Raw genomic sequence first — 5,820 nt, 5'->3', positions numbered from 1 at the left:
AGTGGAATATACTACCAAGAGGTAAGTAGCTTATTTTATTATTTTTTGCTATCTTTGTGTAGGATTGTGATTACTGTTTTATTATATATATATATTTTTTCATTTCGTTGTTAGTATTAAAAAAAAAAAAGTTTATGTATAAATCCATGTCTGTTGTTTCGTTCCATTATTTAGTTTATATAGTTTAATATTAATAGGTTCTTAAAAAAAAAAGAATAAATAAATAAAAAAGGTCACATTTCCTTTTACATTTTTTATTTCTTTCTTTAATTTGTATTCTCTCTTATTTATGATTAACGTGAGTTTTTGTTTCTCTTTTCTTTCCTATTATGTTTATTTGTTTATTGGTTATAATTTATATATATATATTTGTTAACTTCAATTTTCATTTATTTTGTAACTTTTTGTATTTAATTATTTTTCTTGTTTTTTTTTCTTTTAGCTTTAAATTTATAGATTTCAAATTTTTAGATAATAACTTAGGTCTCATAATTTGTGTAACATTAGGTTTTAGATTAGCTTTAATTTAGGTTCTTCCTCTTTAACTCTTGTTTTTTTTTTAAAAAAAAAAATCATAAAATTTTAGCATAAAACTTTTAGTATTGGGAACAATAGTGTAATGCTACAAGTGGTAAAAACTGAGAGTATTCTGTCTAGAAAGATTGGCTTTTAAGATTTGTGATAGAGTACCCTCTACACTTTCCTGGGAACTTGGTTCTGTCTAGGAAAGTGTGGGACGAAGCGGTACCTTGGCAACCTTCTCAATTGGCCTGGGAATATTTCTTGTGTATGCCCTTGTATTATTACATTTTTGAACTTGTTACTATTTAAAAAAAAAAAACAAGCTTGTTCTTTCAAAATAAGTAAATTATTTTACTTATTGGTCATTTGGTTGAAAAGGTTTGAATTGTGATTTTTCATACTCATCTAGTAACCTCGGGGAGTTCTGGTGAGGCATGTAAGATCATTTCAAATTGTCCAAATTTACCAAGGAACAAGTTTAAAAAAAAAAAAAATTTGAAAGTGGATGAATCGTCATAGAGATGAACTAGGGAGATTTGTTAGGAGACCTGACACCCCTAGTGACAATTCTTCTGATACATCCAACATTTCTTCTCCCACCTCAACAATTTCTTATAATCCTTTCGCAATGGCTCATTATGAGGAAATTCAATAGAGAAGTCTGAATGACTATCTCCATCGTACTTGTACTCCTACCCCTTCTTGTACTCCTACCCCTTCTTGTATCATCTTTCCACCTAATATGGCCAACTTTGAATTTAAACCTGGCATGATTCAACTCTTGCTAAATTTCCATGGTTTAGAAAATGAAAATCCTTATGTGCATATTAGGGAATTTTAGGAGGTGGTAGCCACTTTCTATAACTAAGCTAATATTGCGGATACTGTGTGATTGAAGTTTTTTCCCTTCTCTTTGAAGGATAAGGCTAAAATCTGGTTATACTCTCTGAGACCAAGGTCTATTGGAACATGGGATGAAATGACATCGTCATTCTTCCACAAATACTTCCCTAACCACAAGACCAATGGCTTAAAAAGACAGATTTCTACTTTTTCCCGAAAAGACAATGAAACTCTCTATCAAGTCTGGGAAAGGTTTAAGGAACTGTTAACTCTTTCTCCCCACCATGGCTATCAAAAATGGCGCCTAGTCAGCTATTTCTATGAAGGCCTCACTATTCATGAACGCTAGTTTGTAGAAATGATGTGCAATGGTGAATTCCTTCAAAAGGATCCTGAAGAAGCCTTGGAATATCTCAATGAGCTTGCAGAAAAATCTCATACCTAGACTGGTCCAAGTGCTACTGAAAGCACTAACTGAAATCGACCAGCAGGAATTTACCAATTGAGGGAGGAGGACAGCCTCAAAGCCCAAGTTGAGTCCTTAACAAAACAACTTGAGGCATTTAAGATAAAAGGTGGGCAAGGACTTCATATGATTGCCCGAGCAGAAACACATGAGCCATGTTTTGTGTGTGGAGGAACAGATCATTTAGCTAAGGACTGCTTAGCTTTTAGTGAAATGAGGGGGGTTTATGAAGAGCAATGCAATGCCTTAGGGGCCTATAATAAGCCATTCTCTCATATGTACAACCCTGGTTGGAGAAACCACCCAAATTTCAGCTGGAGAGATCCCAACCAAGCACAATATTCTGGAGGGCAATGGAGAAATGAGCACCAGTCTCAACCATCAAAAGCTCAACCTACTCCTCAATACAATGCTCCTCCTCAATACAACCCTTCATTCATTCATGGAGGAGCAAGCCAAAATAAATCGTCAAATTATGGAAGAAATAAAGGAAATGAAAAGTCAATTTTCAAAACTGACTGGATCCTTGGTTAATTCTGAAAGAGGCAAACTTCCTTCTCAGCCTCAATTCAATACACAAGGGCAACATATGGCTCAAACCTCCAATTCTAACGATCAAAACATTAAGGAGGCTAATGCCATCACAACTAGAAGTGGTAAAGCTTTGGAAGATCCACCAATACCAAATACTACTTCAAAATTTCCAAATAATGTCTCTGAAAGTGTGCCATCCAATGCTTCTGCAAAAGTTCCATTTCCCCAGGCTCTAAGACCTGCTGGGAAAATTCCTTAAAATCGAGGAGAAATCCTTGAGCACTTGACACAAGTGAAGATAAATCTTCCTTTTCTTCACATCATCAAACAAGTGCCAGCCTATGCTAAAATCATCAAAGATCTTTGCACTGTAAAAATGAAGCATCATGTCAAGAAGACTGCTTTCTTGACTGAGCAACTTAGTGCGGTAATTGAACAAAAGACACCGCCAAAATACAAAGATCCTAGTTGTCCCACCATTTCCTGTCAAATTGAGACTCATGAATTCAGCCAAGCCTTGCTAGACTTAGGAGCGAGTGTGTAACGACCCAAATTCGCTTATAAGGCTTAAGGGCCTTGATTAGTGTGCCAGGAGGGCATTACTGGAATAATTGTGATTTAATGAGTAATTAAGTGTTTAATAATGTTTATATGATAATTGATTGTATTATGTGGTTATATGATATGTGATATATGTGAGAACCACATTATTATGTGGACAGGTTCGTTGAGCACGACTCAAGACGATTCTAGGGCCAGATAGCGAGAAAAGTCACAATGGGATTTAAGTTATGACTTTGGAGAAGTCGGGGATATTTTTAGATAGCGGATAGTGAATTGGGTTATCGGGACATGAAAATAAATCTATGGAGATATATTTGAGGTTAGGATGTCTAGGCGGGAATATTGGGGAATTTTACCATTTTGGCCTCGGGGACGGTTCCGGCACCCCGAGCCTCGGGATTGACTTAACAGATAAGTTAGACTTGAGGAAGCTTTTAGAAAAGATAAACCGACTAACACTTAGGCTCTCTCTCTCTCTCACTCACGCTCAAGGAAACACAAGGAAAAACACAAGAGAAACACACAGAAAATCAAAGGGGAAACAAGCTAGAATTCTGTGATTTGAGGTGAGGAATTGAAGGTCTAGCTCAGGGATTTATCAAGCATTAGAACAGGGATTAAGGTAAGTATTTAACTCTATTTTCTGTGGTTGAATTATGAGTTTTTGCTGGGTTTTAGTTAAGTGCTGAAACAAGTTTAGTTGTGATGTTCTAAGGCAGAATTAAGAAGGGAATTTGGGGACTTGACTTGACTACAGCTTGGAAAAGTGGTACTACAACAGAGGTAAGTTTCAACTCTTGGTTAGAAGCTTTAAATTGAGTTTGATGGCTGGTTTGTGTGTGTTTTAGCATTTGGGTTTCAGAAATTGAAAGGAAGAGATTGGGGTGTGTTGGGCTGTGTTTTATTGGGAATTATGCTGTTTTGATCATGCTAAAGAGGTTGGGAATTAATTGGTTAAGAGTTGGGGAGTTTTGGGATGGTTTAAGGTAAGGTTTTGAGCTCTAGATTGGTGAAAAAACTGGGTTCGAAGGGGAGGGCCGCGGCTCTGTTCTAGAGCGCCGCAGCCCCAGCATGCAAAGAAGGCAAGGAGGTTCGGCCAAGGGGGTGCGCCGCGGCGCCCAAGGCAAGGGCTGCGGCGCGTGTGTGGTTCAGAGTAGGGATAGTTTTTGTTTTGGGGAAGGGCCGCGGCTAGGCTTTGGGGGCCGCAGCCCTTGGTTGCACACTTAGGATTTTGAGGGTTTTAAGCATGGGAGAGTGGTCTTGGGTGCTCGGGTTTGGTTCCACCACCGTGCTTGGTGGAATTAGGAGACCTGGGAGTTAGCTTTGTAATTGGGAACCTATATTTGATTATTTATGAAACCCTATGCTTTGGTTGTGGTTAGGTGATAAAAGCTTAGGCTTGGGAACAAATAGTGCTTGAGGAACTTTGCTCGTAATTCGATAACCGTACAGACTAAAGGTAAGAAAACTGCACCTGGTTGAATATATCTGACGGGACTAAGGGCTCCCTATTGTAGATGCTTGAAAGGATGGTATTACGCCATGCAAGCCATTTAGTGAACCAACGGCCTAAGGGTGCCAAGGGTTTCACTAGCGCACAGGGCGTGGCTCAGACACTGGTATCTGAGGACAGCTTGTTATGCACTGAGCTTGGTTTAAGCGGGCCAGAGTCAGTGGGTCAAACAGAGGGTGTGGCCTAAGTCGTCGGCCCTGAATACTTTGCGATATGAACGTTATATGAAATAGAATGTGTCTTGGATTGAATTTTATATGATGATTATCTGTTGTGGAATATCTGATAAGTATACATGCTTACTGAGCTATTTGCATGTTGTTATTATTTAAGTTATCTGTGATGTTTTCTTGCTGGGCCTTGGCTCACGGGTGGTACGTGGTGCAGGTAAAGGCAAGGGCAAGTTAGATCAGCCCTGACTGGAGAGCTCAGCGAGCGGAATGTACATAGCCAGGTGCTCGGCCGCCACGGGTGAGGTCTAAGCAAGGACATGGAACTTGGAGACTGTTTGTTTTGGCCTTAGTATGGCTAGTGGTTCCTTATGTACTTTTGGGAGTCTGTAAACTTATTTTAACCTTGTTCTTTATGGGATCCCATGTTTGCTACAGTTTAAATATATAAAATGAGACTTTTGAGACCAAAACCTTTTTAACCCTAGCTCTTACATGTTTAGCGACACGATTTCAAATTAATGACTTGATTAGCAAGTCTTGCACCTTTATAAGTACACAGTGTAACGGTCTTGGCTATCCAGGGCATTACAACTTGGTATCAGAGCGTCCTAGGTTTAAGGGTTCCTGAAGACAGCCTGGATATGTACATTCGCTGCTGGAGACAAGCTAAAGTCAGGGTTTGGTAAAGTGTATATGTGTGTTTATGTGCTTATGTGCTTGAGATGAGCTGTGTATGTGATATTCATTGAATTGCTAGGAAGCATGAGATACTGATAGGGCCTGGCCCTTGACTGCTGTGTGAAAATATTGAGGCATGTTTATTAACATTGCCATGCATGAAAATGAGTATATGGATGACTAAATGTTTATGGTGCATGGATGCTTATATGTGTTGGTTACCTGTGATTGATTATGTGCTATTGGTGAGTTTTGGAGAAACTTTTACCCTGTCATTGTGGTCTGACTGCCGAGTCAATATATGCAGATTGACTTGGATAGCTATGCGTCCAAGGAAATCTTCACGACTAGCCAGCACTGGGTCTGGGACCAGGGGCAATGACCAGGGGCAATGACCTCCGCCAGTCCCTGAGAACTGGCAGCAGTTAATGGCTGAAATGCAGGCCCGATTACAGAGCAAAGATGAGCTGATCCGCATTCTGCAGCAGCAGACTCCGTCAGGGAGTGCTGCCCCTTCTTTACCACCT

General features: G+C 39.4%; 1 non-coding gene across 1 annotated transcript; it reads right to left on the bottom strand.

Annotated features, from left to right (window-relative positions):
* Positions 1 to 1,548: 1,548 nt before the first annotated feature.
* Positions 1,549 to 1,656, bottom strand: LOC133827952 (small nucleolar RNA R71). The gene has a single exon (XR_009890601.1). It is a non-coding gene; the product is annotated as a small nucleolar RNA R71 (small nucleolar RNA).
* Between the last annotated feature and the right edge of the window lie 4,164 nt (positions 1,657 to 5,820).

This window comes from Humulus lupulus, chromosome 3 (assembly GCF_963169125.1).
Source record: "Humulus lupulus chromosome 3, drHumLupu1.1, whole genome shotgun sequence".
NCBI classification, from domain to species: Eukaryota; Viridiplantae; Streptophyta; class Magnoliopsida; order Rosales; family Cannabaceae; genus Humulus; species Humulus lupulus.
Note: the sequence above shows the minus strand (reverse complement) of the source record. Positions and strands in the feature narration are given on the sequence as shown.